The 20,641-nt window shown below is 27.3% G+C and overlaps 1 long non-coding RNA gene across 1 annotated transcript; it reads right to left on the bottom strand.

Moving 5' to 3' along the window:
• Window positions 1–228: 228 nt before the first annotated feature.
• Window positions 229–7,106, bottom strand: LOC132937242 (uncharacterized). The gene is made up of 8 exons (XR_009663641.1): window positions 6,912–7,106; window positions 6,663–6,859; window positions 6,336–6,506; window positions 5,966–6,179; window positions 5,711–5,896; window positions 4,719–4,826; window positions 516–926; window positions 229–434 (listed from the first exon to the last, which is right to left on the bottom strand). It is a non-coding gene; the product is annotated as an uncharacterized LOC132937242 (long non-coding RNA).
• Between the last annotated feature and the right edge of the window lie 13,535 nt (window positions 7,107–20,641).

The raw sequence follows: 20,641 nt of genomic DNA, 5'->3' as shown, positions 1-20,641 counted from the left end.
TTTCCAACAAAATCTATAAATGAGTTAGCCTAGCACAAATAAAAATATACAATATTTTATAATTAATTTATAAATTAAACAATGAATTATGAGTTATAACTTATAATTAATGATTGTGACATTGTTTTTTGAGCTCATAATTTAATTTAATCAGTAATTATTAACTAATTCATATAAAATAAAAATATAAAATAAAATTATGTAAGATCATTAAAAAAGGATAATCACCTAAATTTTTGACAAAATTTGCTGCATTATTAGTGAATATTAATGTTGTTTTATTCTGAATTTTAAATTTGTTGAGTACTTTGTCTATAGATACGGCAATATTGTTATAAGTGTGTCTTCCTATTATTCGTCTACATGTAAGTCCTTTCAAAAATCTTTCAAATGTTTGAGGATTAATCCAATTGATAGTAAATCTTAAGTATGATCTAAAATAATAAAATATTATAAAACACAATATTATATGAAATAGAAAAATTTAACAGATACAAAATGTCCAAAATATTTACTTGTGGAATATGCATCAACGGTCTGCTGTAATACATACACATTTAATTGTATCTATTTCACTGACCATTTAATTTATCACTTATTGTATTGTATTCAACAATGTTGTACATTAAGTTTCTCCGTGAAGCATGCACTTTATTTGATGTAACACTTTGCAGTATTTTACAAATGCTGGATGTTCAATGAATGTAAAAGGTGACACAGCATCAATAATAAGTTTTAAATCCTAACACAGTATCAATTATAAGCTTTAAATTAACCATATCAAACTCAGCTTGATCTAACTTTTTCGTTGGTCGAACTTTACCAACTTCACTTAATTTCAATTGTTTATGAGATATTGATGTAGAATCTGTTGGTCTCTTTTTCACACAATTGTTAAGTTCTGTCAAATCATTTGGATGTTTAATCTGAAAAAAATTATAAATATATTATTTTTTATGATGCACGATAATATACCTAGAGAATATTCTAAAATTTGTTAATTTTTATATAGAAACCACAACAATCAATACAAATTATTTAAAAATATTAACATTACATTATAATTATTCTTCTATTACATTTTGACAATTTTTTTAAGATCCATAGATTCATAAATCATAAACTTAAGTTACTGCACAATGTATGAACAAATAAAAATATGAACATCTATAACTATGTTTTGAAACTGTTTTAAAATGATCTTATAAAACGAAGGTAGGTACTTAACTGTTTGTATTATAGTTTATACATATATAAGAAATCAGGCATTACCATTATTTTAAAATAGAATCCACACATAAAATAGTAATTTCAAATACAGATGCATACTTTGATATGTGTTCTAAGATTTGAATTTGACGATTAAGAAGTAGAAATTTATTTTTCTTTTGGAACACACAAAATGCATTTAAAGATCAAATTATTTTTGTTTAAATTTAAATCGCTTGATTTTAATTGCTTAAAGTAAGGAGTTGTTGTTGGCCAATTTGATAGATAATTAAAGCTGTTTACTTCTTGATGCTCTACATTTGTACTAAAAACTGATAAAATATGTAGATATTATGACATTATTTGGTTCAGATGTTGAACACAATACATGAGCAGTGTAAATCAAAAACGTAGGTATACTTTTACCATTAAACTAATGGAAATGATAGTTTTTGCACAGGTTAACGACCTACCAGATTGCACGGCGTTTGATGGTACAAGTAGGATTTAAAATATTTTTATATACCTATTACATATGATAAAGCCTTTATATATTTTATCTATTACCTATTATTATTAATATGATAAAAGATATATAATATATTTACACAAGTCATGATTATAAACCATTAAATGTGTGAATTATAGTTATTAATTATTAAATTTTTTAATTTAAAATATAAAACACATGTGTACTCAATATTTATTAAAATGAGTTATTTTGTACCTGGCTGTATACAGATAAAAATCAGATAGGAAAACAAAAAAAACGGAGAAAAAACATACTTAGTATATACCAGGGTTGACATGTATAATACACATTATAACTTACTATAATACATTACTAATTCTAAGTTGACTAATTTAAATTTTTAATAAATAAAAGTGAAAATAAACATGCAAGTATTACAAACTGAACCTATTTGTTTATCTAAAATATATTCTATATTCAATATTGAATATTCTTTAGTGAAAAGTTCAATTCTAAAATAATTAAGCAAGATGTAATAATAATCAATATAATTGCTTGTGTAGCAATAATTACATTAGAGTAATACCTTTTTTTTTTTTTACTAAATATCAATCCAAACAACAATAAAAATGTTTTTTAACACTCTATGTAGGTATTAAATATTAAAAATTAAAAATGTAATTTGTAATGATTTAAACACAGTAAGAAAAAAAAGAAATAACATTTTGTAAATTGTAAACATAATATTATAATATATATATAAACATCATGATGCATACATTTTTTTATAAATAAATACACTCAAGCCTGGTATATAAATTGAAATTGAAAATAGTTATACTATGTCTTTATTTTCCATAATTATAAGTAAAGATCAGAATAAGTACATCATTATATATTATTGATAATTTAATATTTTGTAGGTTTTACGAGTAGTGTTCCAATTTTTATATTTAATTTCTATATCCTATTCATATTTATTTAACAATTGTTATAAATTTGTTTTGAAAAAAAATTTAAATACTAGTTTACAGAATAATTTGAGAATAAAAGAATTTATAATTCTTTTATTCTCAAATTATTCTGTTATTTAAGTTTGGTTTTGTATTAAATATTTATTACAATCATTTATTTAATGTACTATCAATGTTGCGATGTAATATTTACAGTGTTCGGAACGTTCACTAAAAAAATAAACTCGTTCACGTTCTTGTTTTTAAAAACCAAAAAATAAAAATACTATTTAGACTTTAGAGCAGCGGTCACCAAATGGCGGCCCGCGGGCCGGATACGGCCCTCGAACAAATTTTATCCGGCCCGCAGATAATGAAAAAAAGCAAAATTGACAATTATAAGTATATACATAATATTATATATAGACATATAGTTTTCAATATTAAACGTTATTATGAGACTTTACATAAATCATTTGCCGAAAAATGTCCAGTAGTTTGTGAACTTCGTAAAATCAAAAATTCAGAATCTGCATATAAAATATTAAGTGCACGAATCATACAATTTCATGTAGTTAGTTGATAGAAAGACTCGCTATTTTTTTCAATAATTTTAACCCAATTTTCTATTTATATCATAATTATTATATATTTGTATTTAATTTAATTTCAATTAATTTAATCGGGTAATTATTATTTTATTTCCACTAGGCCACTATCACTATGTTACTTTTGCAATATAATAAGTAATATATGTTAAAAATATTTGCTTTGCATTTTTATGGCCCCCAAAAATTTAAAAAATTCCCAATGTGGCACTCCAAAAATATTAATTGGTGATCCCGGCTTTAGAGCATACACAATTTATAAAGTATTTGAATTAATTTTTAATGTCTAACACGTTAATTGAGTTACGTTTTCATTAGGATTTCCTGGTGATAAAATTAAGCAAATACTAGGGTACTTATTATGATAAACCGATTAGGTTTATTACAAATTCGTGGAAATTATAATATTATTGTTGTTGTATGTCTAGCCGGGGACACTGGAATTTCACGTATTTAATTTATATATTTTGCAGTCAAACAAATATTGTGGGAATTAAAATGGGAAAAATGAAAATATTATTATTATAATAAAATAAATTAATATATTTTATACAGATAATAATTATTTATTAAATGGTAAATAAATTGAACGTCTTAAAAATCGATCAAATTAATTAAAACTATAAACGTCGTTCACGTTCTTTTTGCAAAAAACGAGCTACGTTCACGTATTGTTTTCTAAATATGGACGTGAACAATGTTCTTTCCAAAAACTGATTATTTATAACATTTTGAAAATAAAAATATTTATTATAAGTCTGTATGTACCCAATAGTGTATTACTTCATACCATTCCTTAATTTGTTATACTACGTGTACAGTGTATACTTAATTAATTTTTTTAACTTTTTTTTTTTAAACAGTGAATCAATATTTTCGAATTTGTATTTTATTATTTGTGTTATAACAGTTTAATAAACATGTATGATTTTATAACTGTTCTCTTTTGAATTCTACAGAAAAAAAATTATGGTATAGGCTAGAAATTTTATAGCATTATTTATTTTCAAAAATACTAGCACAAAATTGCATACTGTATATTGTATTGGTGTATCAAACAATACATATTCTAGTAGAACTATCAAACGACGCGCAACCTGGTGGCGATTCTGTGTACCTTTTATTATACTGGTAAAAATTGGTATAGTTTTATCAGCTAGTGCATGTTCTCTATCCTTAATCTTCATGGTGTTTACGCTAATGATCATTACAACAAACCAACACTGATTGTTGTTTGTTCATATATTTACATGCATTCAGTTACATCACTGATTCATATTTCCTTAACACTGATAGCAGACTCTTTTATAGGACTAAAAATATTTAGAATTAATTGATAAATTAAGTATATTTTTTATTATTTTAAATGTTTTTGATTAATTAATGTTATTTAAAATATCTGTACAAAATTTAACAACTAACATTAAACCTAATAATATATTATATACAATTTAGTAATGTATACTAGTTGTTTACCTTGTTTGTCATTGTTGAGGTGAGAGAGTCAATTTACTTATTTGAATTTATATGGCAGTTAAATGGTTGTAAAAGTTCTCCATAATCAAATTGTTACATAAACCAAACCTATTTTAAAGACAAAAATAAATATATATATTAATATAATAAAAATATATACATTTGGAAATATATTTTCATAACCTATTTTCCTACATTCATTAATGTCTTAATAATTAAATTGAATTATATAATCTTTATACATTTATATCATTTAAATATGATCTTAATGTTATTGGATTATTAATTCCACAATTTGATCTCAAAGTTGTTAATTAATTCAATTAAGTATGTATTTAGGTATTTAGATAATTAATTAGTTATATTTCTAAAAATGTCAAATGTTGGTCAGCATCCAATAAAATAAATTAAAGAATTAAATTTTACTCTTTAAACATTAACATAATGTCATACCCACATGTATTGTCTTCATCTAACGCATACAATACCAACATGTATGTTCAACCTTTAGCAGTTCAAATTTTTTTTGTTAGCTTCAATATTAGAGTAAATTGACTATTATTAAACTTTAAGATCATGTAAGAGCTTCTGTAATATTATCGGTGTTATCTCGTTTGCTTTTTACAATATTTTAATTTTTAAATATTAATATTCCACACCTAGTGACTGGTACTCTTAAATTGATTAATAATTAAAATATTGTACAAAACAAATTAGACAATGTTTGTATCTTAAAGTTTGATAATAAGTCAATACACAGTATTTAAGTAAATTAGGTCTGATGAATATATTGGTATGTTATGCAATAGTAAGACTGGTTTCTGTAAGTTACAACAAATGTGCAAACGATGTATTATTCTTATAAGTGATTGCAAAAAAACAGCACTCCAATATGCATCATATTCAATGTAAGAAACATATAAACAATAATATACAAAATACATGAATTGCACACTTGTGGTAAAATAATACATTAGTTACATTAAAATTACTTCAGAATGATACCGCTGAAATTATGTTCAATCAAAGTTCCAATATCTCCATTAATCACAATGTTACTGTGTAAATTACTCATTAAATCTTATAGATTATATTCTGCATATGAAATAGAATTATTATTATTTATAATTTGCAACTCGTTGTTACAAAGTAGAACATTTATAGTATTAATATATCATCTGAAAAAATATAGTTTAATACAAATAAAAAATAATATAATAAATTAAATAATTAAAATATCTAGGTACCATTAACAATAATATTATTCTTGAATAGAAATGCTGTGGTTTTCTGTGAAATTAACACAAATTCTACACTATATTGTGATGACCGCAGGGTCATTTATTTTTATTTTTTCATCAAGTGTAAATCTAATATACTAGAAACGGATACCTATTACAACCATGCCTATTACAACTATATTTCAGTGATCATTAATATTTGAAATGCTAAATCACCATCCTAAAAAAAACAAAAAAACATTTAAATTTTGTACACATTAATTAATTAATAACTAATAATTGTCAATTGCAATTTATTAATATTATTTAGTTATTATCAGCTGTGATTATAACAAACACGGTTTAAGATAGGGATATTTAAAAATGCTGTAATCACTTTTTTATTTTCAGATATTATATCCTTTTCGGCACCACTGTAGTTGTACTCGTCCATTCAGTCATTCAGTTAATTTGGCTTACCCATTTTTTGGTCCAATGTTCCCGATAACAAATGGTGGAAAAAATCTGTTTGATAGTCTATTGACGATGGTACATTACACAATTTTGCCTAACGGATTAATACAATAATACAAATTTAAGTCTTAGACGGCTTTAAAATGAATACATTTAATAATAAATTTGAGCCTTAAATGGCTAAAACACACAATCTTACAAATCAATCAATAAATATAATAATAAGTTAAACATTTTGTTTACCACTTACCCAGTAATGCTATGGTGCGCATGGTGCCGAAATCTATAAGTAAGATTTTAGAAAACAAAAATACACATATGTGATCTCTTACACAAATGGCAAACACCGCTAGTATTACAGCGCGATTCACAAAAACGACACATCAATATACATGTATACAAAATACACACACCCGAATATTGAAGAATTGAACAAACATCCTAGAACTGGGAAAGTTTATGTGAATAATATGAAAGTGATGGCCTAAACGATATTTACCTTATATTAGAACCACATTGAATGAATGAAAAAATCTCTCGTGAACTACACGTAGACCAAGAAGTCGCAGTCCGAGCAAAAGAAAAAAATTGTTTGCGTTCCAAATGAAATTGGATTTTTTGCCGTGCGTCAACGAGCAACAACTTATCCATCCAAGAAATGTCAAAGGTCCAACTATAACAGTTAATTAATGGACCTTTGGACTTTAGTATTGTATAACACCAATATCGACATTATTTTGAATCTTGAATTCAAGAAAAACTAGAAACTTAAAAACGAGCGAAGACGTGATAATATTATGGTTGTCGTTGATAACGATGACCAACCAGAAAGCACACGTTAACAAGATAATGACAAAAAAAAATAATATAATTTATTTGTTGCACCAGTTTGAGCGCGAACATACTCCATTTATACTTAAAATGTTTTCGATTTGACGCACTTTTTGCAATCAGTGCAAAAACGTATTCGATTTGACCGGGATAATACTAGTGAAAGGTCGTCCGTGAACGAATTGTTCCTTTGGAACGATGACAGAGGGAGAACGAATTGGAACGATTCCACTAGGCACCTACTCGTTCCTTTTAGGTACAAATGTGTAATATGTCCAAAGTAAAATTGTTCCATACTTGTATCACGTACCGATTGCCACATACCGAAATTTATAATGTACTAAAAAAAATCATTTATAGGTAAAGCATTGCTATAAATTTAATTTAAGTTAATACATTTGATTAAAGTGATAAATTATACATATATTATGAATTTTATATTTTAATATTAAGTTATTTAATTATAATATTGTTACTATTCCCATTACCCAATATATATATATATATATAATATTATGTATATAAATATTGACAAATGCTAAAATATGGATTAAAGGGGACTCAAATAAATTCAAATCAAAATAAAATAAAATATTTTATTTCTTAACTTGTTAATGATATATGAAGGTCGAATATGTTGACTGTTGAGACATAGGTTTTATAGTTATAAAATAATATTTTACGAATTAATGTGGTCTCTACCGTGAATTATACTACATTATGTTGATCATAATAAAATATATAAACTGGTAAATAAAAATGATTTACTATTTATCTATGTTTGTAAAACACTAGGGTATTATACAAATCATTGAATATTTATTAAAACGAATAAAACACAAATTAGGTAGGTACCCGTACCCGTACGAAAACGTATCGCATTTATAATCGTTTCGTATCATTGGAATATAAAGGGGACGAAGGAACGATAGTCATTGGTACTCGTCCCTCTTATGGACCTGAAACATGAGAAACGATTCATATAAAGCATTAAAGTAAAGATAAATACGCCATCACTAGATAACACCAGTGCTACGACACCAGACTATCTACAGACTGCTACTCTGAAAAAAATGTTCACTGTCTATCATAATACAAGTGCTCTGATATCATTTACTTCATACATTAACTATAGGTACCGATGTTATATTCAACTAGCCCTCCGGTCTAGCCAGGACCCTTAGTCAACCCCCCCCCCTTGTGATAGCTAAAAGTGAATACCAATTTTGGAGACACAGTTGAATGAATTATAAAAGTCGCACTTGTTATGAAGGTGATTTTAGCGGTTGGAAGCGGTTGGGTGATAAGAACGTGTGATACTTGGCTCTTTGGCGATCTCGGTTCGAAGGCGAGAATATTTAAAATCAAGTTTGAGTGTCTAAAAATCTCCCATGGCCCATAAAAATTGGCAATTTAATGATCCCCCTTGTATGTCCGGTGCTTTTTTGTATGTGTAGAAAAATGTAAATTTGAAAACCATATCAAATTGGCTATAGGTAGCAAGTCCGAGACGTCCGAGACGTAAACAAAATGAGCAATCCGCCTGCTATAGATACATTTATCTAGATGCAATATAGGTAAAGATTCGTAATTTGTTCGTTATATATTCAACAAAATTTGTTAACGTATGTTATAACTTATAAATTAGTTAGGTACCACAAGTTTGATGATCGTGGTTAGGAGTTACGAAAATTGTCATTTGAATATTTGATAAAAATGAAATGGTTTTATACATCAAATATTCAAATCGTAGAGTACTGAGTAAGACATACTCTAACAGGTACCTAGGTATTATAAACCTACATATTACATATCAACACATTTTCTGTAGGATACCACTACCGGCACTACTCAGGTTGTTATATAGGATCGTTAAGAAGACGCTACACAAGTACTCACACGGCAATTTGTTGTCTCCGTTTAACAAGTGCGTAACACATAGTAAATTTACGCTCAACAGATATCGTATAGACATATACCAGACTGTTAAATTAAAAATTAGAGTGAATCGACCTCTTATGAGCTTATGAGCCTTGGTGGTAAGAACATTATCCGTATTTGTAAATGGTTTTTTTTTTTATGATACTAACATTTTTTAGGAAGTTTTGCGTATTTTTATAACATAAAAAGTAAATTAAAAAAGGTTGCAAGTGGGTGTGACTCTGCTGTACAGTAGGTTACAAGTGGGTCACTATAATGGATAGTGTTAAATTTGAATTCAATGATATAATATCATTGTATAAGAAAAACGATTCTGAGCGAAAACGGTCAGTCAGCCTATGATATTGCTAAATACTAAGTATAGTTGATGATATAAATATGAATAAAGTAATTTATATATAACCTATTTACGTGGAACCTTGTTTTAAATTGTCAATTCTTAGCTATTTAAGATGAAAATTTGATACATTTTTAAATACAAAATAATTACTAGATTTGAAATTTAATAAATGTTGTCAAAAATCGAACTTTAGATGCTTACAAAAAAAAATTGTGCCCATGTATTTTTAATATTTTTAAACTGCTATTGTATCAATATATCAGGAGCTCTAAAGTAGTAAAGTAGCATACGTAATATATAACATCATAGTCAGGCCTTGTATTAAATTTTCACGCGTTTTTACCCAACAAATAAAATTTTATTGACAATTATAGAAAAAAAAAATCAACGAATGTAACAAGTTACTGTAACGGCGTTACTTTGCTTGTAACGCGTCACGTAATTTCTATAGAATTATTTCCAAGTTACAAAAATGTAATAGAAATTATTTTTGATAAGTAATTTCTATAGAATAACGCGTTACAGTTTTAAATTATGAAGTACCTGCCTATTACGAATTGAAAAAAAAATAAAATATGTCTAGATAAAATGCGGGTATTATTATGTTTACCAATCAAATATTCACAATTCATTTTTCAATGGTTTTGACATTTGACATGTATAATTGCACCTCAAATCACGAGAACAGTTAATTAAATTTGTAGGTACCTTGGCAGAACGTTTCCTTTGAGTATCTAACTTGGACTATTAAGTTTTATACGCTCCTATTAACTATACAGGTTTTATAAATAATTTACTGTTGTACAAAAACCGTTCAATTCGAAAATACTCATTAGTTATTACTATATATTTTAGAATTTACATTAGAATATAACATTATTTTTCTGATAATTAAATAAAATCGAAATATTTACATTGCATCGTTATAAATCATTATAGCCATTTGGTATTTATAAGAAATGGTTTATTTTTATAATTTTATAAGTTCATAGTGTTCTATGTATTATGATTTTATTTTTACATACCTAATATTTAATAACACAAAATATACACGATTGAGTGCTATTATTTCTTACTATTTGGTACCAGTCGATCAGTTGACAATCTATAATTGTCAGTTAGCCGCATAATCAAATACATTCTTCTGCTAGCCACAAAATATTAATCAATACCTACAACTAATATGGATTGCGATGAAAATTAACATAATATGAACTTGCACCTATATTGGCCGACTTACGATAGGTACGTATTTTTAATTTTAAATGAATCGGAAAATGGTACAAATTTGCATGTAAAATGCAAATTATGTGTGGGTAATTTGAAACCATTATCAACATCCAAGATAAGTTCAGCAAATTTAAAGAAGCATTTAAAAGTAAGTAACAACTATAACAGCTATTTATATGGAATAAATATACCTACTTTCCCAACCTTCTTTAAATCAATTTTTTTTTATTGAAATCAAGTGATCATATTTCAACGCATTAAAAAAAACATTTTAACAAAATTGGGTAAGTGGGTGTCGCTCTGCTGTACATTAGGTTACAAGTTGGTCAGTGTATAATGGATTGTATTAAACTTGAATTCAATGATATAATATCATTGTATAAGAAAAACGATTCTGAGCAGAGACGGTTTGTCAGTCTGGATTTATTATTTTTTATTCGTTGCTATGGTTAGAAATTAAAATCAAATGTTTAGAGGTTTTTTTTGTAATTATGCGGTAGTTTTTCCCGTGGCATTAAATAATTATTAAGAAAATCGAAAAATTACCTCTTTAAAGTACCATCTTGATCCAATTTGTTAAAAGATAGGGTAATATAATATATTAATATGTTGAAATCACTTTTCATTGATGCCCACGACCTGCAGCAGTCAGACAGTCTTGATTTTTAAGTTATTTCCATAATTTGATTGGAATATTTTCATTTTAAGTAGGTATCAACTATCAAGGCAGATTAAATAATTACTATTGGTTAAGTAGATTTGACTAGTTATGCTCCTATTATTTAACAAATGTATTAATTATAATAATAAATTTACTTATACAAATTATTAATTCTGAAGAATCAGTGGCGTATTAGCGAGGGGAGGGGGTCCATGAGGTTAGGTTAGGTTAAAAACGCTGTTGAATTATTATGAAGGTTGGATGCCTTTAATTGTTTCTGTGGTAATGTGGTATGATTTTAATTCTCTTAAATTTATTAAAAGTTACGGCCTATATTTTACTACAAAATATATCAATATAAGTTAAGTTTCTTGGTCCTCTTCGTCACTGCAGTATCTTAATATCATTGTAAATAAAATGTGTAGTACGAATTACTTTGAAAAATAGGGGCTGGACGTATAGTAGGTGTCGAGTGTATTGTAGGGTAGTCACTGTTATGTATTAAATTTACAATGAAAAACAAAGACGATTTGTCAGCCTAAGATATTTTATTTTATTTTTTTTAGGGTTAGTAAGTAGTAAGTAAGTTTCTCTTATTAATACGAAATTTTTACAAGTTTTCAGTTTTATAACAATTCTAATTTCAAACACTTATGAAAAAAATTGTGCTTAAGTATTTAAAAAAAGATGGATAAGTGGATGTCACTCTGCTGTACAGTAGGTTACAAGTGGGTCACTGTAATGGATGTTGTTAAATTTGAATTCAATGATATAATATCATTGTATAAGAAAAACGATTCTGAGCGAAAACGGTCAGTCAGCCTATGGAAAGGTGCTAGGAGAGCCCATGAAATAAGTATATTTGATGATATTATTGTGAATAAAGTAATTTATATATAACCTATTTACGTGAAGCGTGAAGCCTTGTTTTAAATTTTCATTCCTTAGCCATAAAAGTTAAACATTTTATACATTTTTATCTACAAAATAATTAATAAATTATAAATTTGATAAATGTTGTCAATATTTGAACTTCAAATGCTTATAAAAACAAATTGTGCCTATGTATTTTTAATATTTTTCAACTGCAATTGTAACATTATATCAGGAGCCTTGCATTAAATTTTCACGCTTTTTTATACAACAATAAAATTTTATTGATATTTATAGAAAAAAAAAACTAAAAAAATTGAAAACTGACTATGTCCGTAAACAGTTTAAAAAGAGTCAAATTATTTTCAAAATGTTATGATGTATAGAAAATGCTAATATAAACATTCAGTGAAATTATCAAGTATCTATAGTCATTCGTTTTTTAATTACAATAAAATAAGAACATGAGATATCGAGTGAATCAAATGTTGTAAAAATATACATTTAGGACACTCATAAAAATTTGATTTAAGTTTCTTGTAGACATTTTTTTTTTGATGAAGGTAGAAAAACTTATGAGTAATCTTATATTACATTTTCAAATCTTAGATTTTTAAAGAAAAATTTTTATGAATTCTCAACTCAAAATAATTTGCTAATTTTCGTGATTTTTCCGTATTTTGTCAAAATTTGAACTTTAAATGCTTATAAATAAAAACTGTGACTAAGGATTTTTAATTTTTTTCATCTGCCTTTGAAACAATAACCTAGGAGCCTTCTATTAAATTTTCAAGTTTTTTTACTCAACAGATAAAATTTTATTGATATTTATAGAAAAAAAAACTAAAAATAATGGAAATTGACAATGTCCGTAAACAGCTCAAAATAATTCAAAATATTTTGAAAATGTTATTGTGTATAGGAAATGCAATTATAAACATTCAGTCAAAATTTCATATCCCTACGGTCATTTATTTTAGAGTTACACCAAAAACCAAAATCGATTTTCTCGAAAACAGATTTTGCGTAAAAATTCCCGTTTTTCCTTAATTTTTCTTTTGTTTTCACGTCGGTTTTGAAAACTACTGGGAAATGTTTACTTTTGACCCCCCAAAGTACCAACTAGATTCACTTTCCTATCAGAAAAGTTACTGTTGAAGAAAATCCAAGCACTTTTACTGTCCTAAAAGGTGATGTCGGACACAAAAAACTAAATAAAATAAAATAAAAAAAAAACACACATTGTAATGTGTGAACAAATCAATATATTCATCGCTTCGCTCAGAATCTATAAAAAATTAAATTACTGTAAGGCCACACACAAAATGGAACCTTGTATTAAATCAAATTCATCAAAAAATGTTTTTTTTAACATTTACCTGAATACAACTTATAAAAATAAAATATTTCAAATTACTATAAATAGCTTAAAAATAAGCAAAATATTTTGAAAATTAATGCAAGTGAAGAAAATACTAATTTAAAATGTTGTAAAAGTTTCAAGTTTCTGCGACTACAATATCACATATATGAATTTATAACTTATCCCCCTTGTTTTTTAAATTTTTTTTAGCATACCCCTTCTATTTACTTGAAACGGAACGCTAACCAAACCTAACATTTACAAGTGAATTTGTAAATCACCAGTTTTTTGATGCAAAATATACTTATTAGCAGTTGCATATCCAGTGGGTGGCAGGAGCCATTCCTCCCTCATTGGTCCTCTTTACTATTTTTAAGATTTATTATCTTTATTCGTATACATCAGGGATGGGCAACTCAATGCTACCAGAGGGCTAATTTTGAATGTGCAAAAATCTAGTGGGCCAGAAAACATAGAAATAAAAAAAAAAAACCTTATGTTAACTATACCCCTACAAATAATATTATAATATTATTTACATTGAATAGTTCAATACTAGATAAGAATTTATATCTACGTTTTACGATAAACATTTTTATCGATTTTCATAATTTTATAAATATAATAAAATAAAACAGAAAAGTTAAGATAAATGTTGAAAACCATACACTGAATATTAAATAACGGATTGAATAAAGTTTGAGTCATATAGAGGTGGTACATTTAACTGGCAACGTAGTGCACGGGCTGTTTACACACAATTTCAAATTTAAAGTTTTAGATTCTGAGTGGAACGAGGGATCTAGTGGTTTTAAAATGGTGTTTATTTATTTTTTTATTTTTCATATCCTGTACACACAATTTGTACCAGAATGAGTGCTTTGATTTCAACATATAGTATCTTATCTTTTATCAAATTTAATACATTCCATTATACAGAGACCCACTTATAATCTACTGTACAGTAGAGCGACATCCACTTACCCACTTTTTTAGTTTTGTTTCCTATAAATATCAAAAAAATTGTATTTGTTGGGCCAAAAAGCGTGAAAAATTAATACAAGGCTCCTGATTTATTTTTACAATAGCAGTTAAAAAATATTAAAAATACATAGGCACACAGGGCGGACTGGTCAGGTGTGCTAGTGTGCCGCAGCACACCGGGCCGGTTTATATGTGTGGGTCGTGCCGCCGAGGCATTTTAACTTTTGACGATATTACTAATAAAATTATTTAAATTTATTTTTAAATTCAAAACAATTTAAAAACCACTACTATTGGTTGGTACAATTCTACAATAAGTTCATAGTCGAACCATTAGCTTATAATAATAATATAATAAGCATATTAGGTATGTTGTATATTGTATTATAATTCCTTAACCAACAATTTTAAAAATCAGTTTTATCTAGAAAAATGTTTAAACACTTTATCCAATTTGGTCGGTACATCGACCGCCAGAAAGTTAATGCTAAACTACAATCATTGAATCATTTGCAAATATTTCTGAAAATAGGTCCGAAGCAAACAAAAAAAAGCCTTATGCTTATGCCGAATCTATGTCTTTTTAAACACTGCAGTAAAAAAAGGAAGTAAGTCAACATAATTGAATACTAATATAGGAATAACCCTGTTTTACCATACTGGTAAAATGTTTGATTTTTTTTAAAACATATTTTTATTTTATTTAGAACAACTTACTGATAATTTTGAAACTGAAAAAAATGATAATAGTCACAACGATCGCGAAGAATAAAATGAAGATATTGACAACGAAACTGAAAATCCAGTTAATGTGTCATTTTCTAACGTTTCCATTAACAAAAAAAAAAATCATTAAATCCTTTCTAACAGAATCTTTCACACCATTTAGACGAAGATAAGAATCCTGATAAAAATCTCGTCCTAACTTTTCTTCCTTATGTAAAAAAGTTGAACGATGAAGAAAAGTTGGACTTTCAAGTTCACACTGAAAGTTATCACAAAGATGTGATAAAAAAACAAATTAAACCACATCAATTCACACAAAACCTACAGGTCAGCATCCTATTGATATTGCTAATAATAGTTATCAAAATATGTCAACTGCAAATTTACCAGTAATGAACCCTACGCCACTTCTGAATTATATTCCACAACCAGTTCCACCTCAACATTTATTGTATCCAGAATAATATACAATAAATTCTAACCAAACACAACCTACCTATATTCATCAAGATTTATCTGATAATTCACATATGAATTAATTTTTATTTATTTTTGGAATACATTACTATTATAAGTAAATATATTATTTTTAACTGCCAAGGATGGATTTACTTATTGTTTTTATTAATAATTAATACACATATACTATGCACTATATACCAAAATATAATAATTATAATCATAATATTTTGAGTCGCCATTGGAAGATACTATTGGTATTTTATTGACTGTATTTTTTTCTTTATAATTTATGTACCTATTTTAATTTATATTACCTACTTAAACTTTAAAAAATGTTTTTTTAAAATTATTATGATATAATTTATGTATACATAATACATGAATTAAATAATGACATTTTTCAAAAACAGAATCAATTTGTTTTATTTGTATTAGTTTACTAATTTAATTTAAGCCTCGTATAAAAAAAAACTAGTCCGGGGCCTAGAAAGTCTGTGCCAGGTCGACACCGAGTTAGGTACGTTTTAGTATTTTAAGCATTTTAAAGTTTCAGAAAGATGAATTGACACTTGTACACTACGCAACTCAATATTCTAGGTTGTCTCAGAACAAATATTTATAATAAAGTTAGAATCAAAATAAAAAACTTTGATTTTCAAAAAAAAGATTTTGGAGAAAAATTAGCTGAACTTATTTAATATAAATCTTCATATTTAACTGACGATGGTAAATACGGATGAATGTAGTAACACCTTAAGTAATCTGTAAAAAAAAATATTTAACAATTTGTTTACCTAAATGTAATCATTAATCTTTTTTCGACTGTTATTAAATTTCGAAATGATGTATTTTTTTTTGATAGTCGATGGCAAACTTTTTCCTTTAATTCCTCGAACGTCGATATGGACATTCGATAATAATTATAAAAATTTCATGGATATTTTTTTAAATTATCAAAAAATAAATCAAAAGTTGGCTATCAATATCAATATCAGTAGTCATCTTGGCTATCAATATTTAAAGAATGGACCCAATATTTTCTTCGCTTTGGTACTGTCAGTAAGTTCACCTATAGCTTTAGCTATACAAAGTATTTTTGAGGGATTACTCATTATACCTAATAAATAATTCAACAGTATAAATAAAATATATGTATAAGAGTCAATAAAATTCTAAAATAATAAAAACTTACCTTAATTATTCGTTTATTAATATCTTTTTCTATAAAAACCAAACTGTATTTTAATAAATGTATGAAAAAGTTTAGTTAACCTAAAGTACTATATAAGTATGTACGATTTAAGTACCTATAACAATATTATGAACAGCACCGTTTAGTTGCGTGTGACACACTGGTGCTGAGTGCTGGCTGCTAATAGCCGATTCCTGTTGCGTTTAAAATATAATTCTTGTACATACTATTTGTCGAAATTAATAACGAGTTGTATATATATAGTTTATAAAATACATTTTTCGAATCAAAAAGGATTCGCGCGCTTTTTTATCTAATTACACTGAATTTGGTTACCGATAAAATGCATGATATGATCGGTATTCCTGATTGCGGAAAAAACGCATAATGCATCACATTATATAAAATAAATATTATATCCACTCATTATGATTATTGTCATTCAATCGATTATAAGAGATCCATGTTAAGTAATGTGACGTTGCCGATGTCTGGATCTCAAGAAAGGCGCTCATTACCGATGGAGTGTGCAAATAATTAAATGTTATGGATAGACACCACCGATAGTGGCGCGTACTACAGACAACACACCCACCCGAACCAGTCCACACACCAGACTCTCATAAATCATGCTTTTCGAGATCCAGCTAATTTCATGCGTAAACATATTTATATCACTCATACAGTCAATATTAAGGGAAAGCTTTATGAGATCCGGGATTTTGGAGATCACAACTAAAAAGGTGGATAAGTGGATGTCACTCTGCTGTACGGTAGGTTACAAGTGGGTCACTGTAATGGATGGTGTTAAATTTGAATTCAATGATATAATATCATTGTATAAGAAAAACGATTCTGAGCGAAAACGGTCAGTCAGCCTATGATTTTACCAAGTATATTTGATGATATTATTGTGAATAAAGTAATTTATATATAACCTATTTACGTTGAGCCTTGTTTTAAATTTTCAATCCTTAGCCATAAAAGTTAAAAATTTATAAATTTTTAACTACAAAATAATTAATAAATTATAAATTTGATAAATGTTGTCAAAATTTGAACTTTAAATGCTTATAAAAAAAATGTTTCCTATGTATTTTTAATATTTTTCAACTGCTATTAGAACGATATATCAGGAGCTTTATATTAAATATTCACACTTTTTTACCCAACAAATAAAATTTTATTGATATTTATAGAAAAAAAAACTAAAAAAATTGAAAACTGACAATGTCTGTAAACAGCTCAAAAAGAGTCAAAATATTTTTAAAATTTTATGGTGTATAGAAAATGCTAATATAAACATTCAATGAATTTTTCAAGTATCTACAGTCATTCGTTTTTTAATTACAATAAAATAAGAAAATTGTTACATGAGAAATCGAGAAAATATCAAATGTTGTAAAAATATAAATTTCAGACGCTCATAAAAATTTAATTTAAGTTTCTTGTAGACATTTATTTTTGATAAAGGTAGACAAACTTATGAGTTATTTTATATTACATTTTCAAATCTTAGATTTAAAAAGAAAAATTTTTATGAATTCTCAACTCAAAATAATTTGCTATTTTTCGTGATTTTTCCGTATTTTGTCAAAATTTGAACTTTAAATGCTTATAAATAAAAACTGTGACTAAGGATTTTTAATTTTTTTCATCTGCCTTTAAAACAATAACCTAGGAGCCTTTTATTAAATTTTCAAGCTTTTTTACTCAACAGATAAAATTTTATTGATATTTATAGAAAAAAAAACTAAAAAAATTGAAAACTGACAATGGCCGTAAACAGCTCAAAAAGAGTCAAAATATTTTCAACATTTTATGGTGTATAGAAAATGCTAATATAAACATTCAGTCAAAATTTCATGTCCCTACGGTCATTTTTTTTAGAGTTACACCAAAAACCAAAATCGATTTTCTCGAAAACAGATTTTGCGTAAAAATTCCCGTTTTTCCTTAATTTTTCTTTTGTTTTTCACGTCGCTTGTGAAAACTACTGGGAAATGTTTACTTTTGACCCCCCAAAGTACCAACTAGATTCACTTTCCTATCAGAAAAGTTACTATTGAAGAAAATCCAAGCACTTTTACTGTCCTAAAAGGTGATGACAGACACAAAAATAAAAAAAAAATTAAAAAATTAAAAAATAAAAAATAAAAAAATAAAAAAAAAAACACACATCATTGTAGAATCAATACATTCATCACTTCGCTCAGAATCTAAAATAATCTATACTATACTTTTACATAGCTATTGAATACATAAATATTGTCTATGCGAGACACAACTTATGTGGGACATAATAATAGTTATGGGTTACATAAAAATGTTATGGGCCACTTAGCTAAAGGTCACTTAAGCAACTATATGTGACACATAACAACAGGACTATGCATACGGGCATTAGTGCTGCTTCATTTCCTTACGTTACGGATCTCATTTCGTATTGAATACCAACGCACGCGCGCGCGCACACACACACACACACACACACACACACACACACACACACACACACACACACACACATATATATTATTTTTATTGAGCCTAAGCCCGGCAACTATGACCATATTTTATTATACGTCGTGTGCGTGTACATTATGTATTTTTTTTCTCGGACAAACAAGAAAGACGTTATTCGACAAGGGCAACGACGTAATAATAATATATGTATTATTATATGCAGGGGGAGATAAGGAACGTTCCGTTGCCTCACACATAATAATATTATAATTAGAGATGTCCTGATAATTTGTTATAAACTGGGTACTGAGTACTGGCCAAGTAATTTTTTTTAATACTATAACCGGGTATTGAGTATTGACCGAGTAGAAATTTTAATACTTGCCAATTGGCCGAGTTAAGTAATAGTGTAAGTGTGTAACTCGAATACTATAGTTGTTTAGATAATAGGCAATTCTATTATGGGTATCTATAATAATAAACTGTTTTTTTTTTTAAATTGGTGCAGTTAATCCAAAATGTACCAAAATAAATTAAAATTTATTAGATACTTTATAATTTTAGATTTTTCCCGTTACATTAATTATGGATATGCATAATATATAAATGTACAGAATACAGATTATCGGCGTATGCCAGTATTACCAGATGTCGCCACCACGACGGTAGATGAGCCGTAGGCACACCGCAACGACCGACACACACACACACACACACACACACACACACACACACACACACACACACACACACACACACACACACACACACACACACACACACACACACACACACACACCGTCGCATATAATTGTTTTTATTTTTGTATTAATTGTGTGATTGTGAATTATTATATAACATTATGTAGATTATAAGTTAATTACTGCCGCCGCCGCACCGGCTGCGCAATCATTTTAACACGGTCGTCCAGTCTACCAGTCCGTTAACAAGTGTGTGCGGAATCGGTATGTGCGCTAATCGTCGTAAATTTATATTTTTTGTAAATGTTTTAAGGCTCAAATAGCCAAAATTCTTTTTATTATTGTGTGTGCGCAAATCGCCACTATATTTTTATTTGTAAGGCGCTAATCGCCATCGTTATTATTGTTGTTGTCGTGGCGCAAATCGCCGGCGTTATTATTGCGATTATAATATTATTG

This window comes from Metopolophium dirhodum, chromosome 1 (genome assembly GCF_019925205.1).
Source record: "Metopolophium dirhodum isolate CAU chromosome 1, ASM1992520v1, whole genome shotgun sequence".
NCBI lineage: Eukaryota > Metazoa > Arthropoda > Insecta > Hemiptera > Aphididae > Metopolophium > Metopolophium dirhodum.
This window is presented reverse-complemented; position numbering and strand designations above follow the sequence as displayed.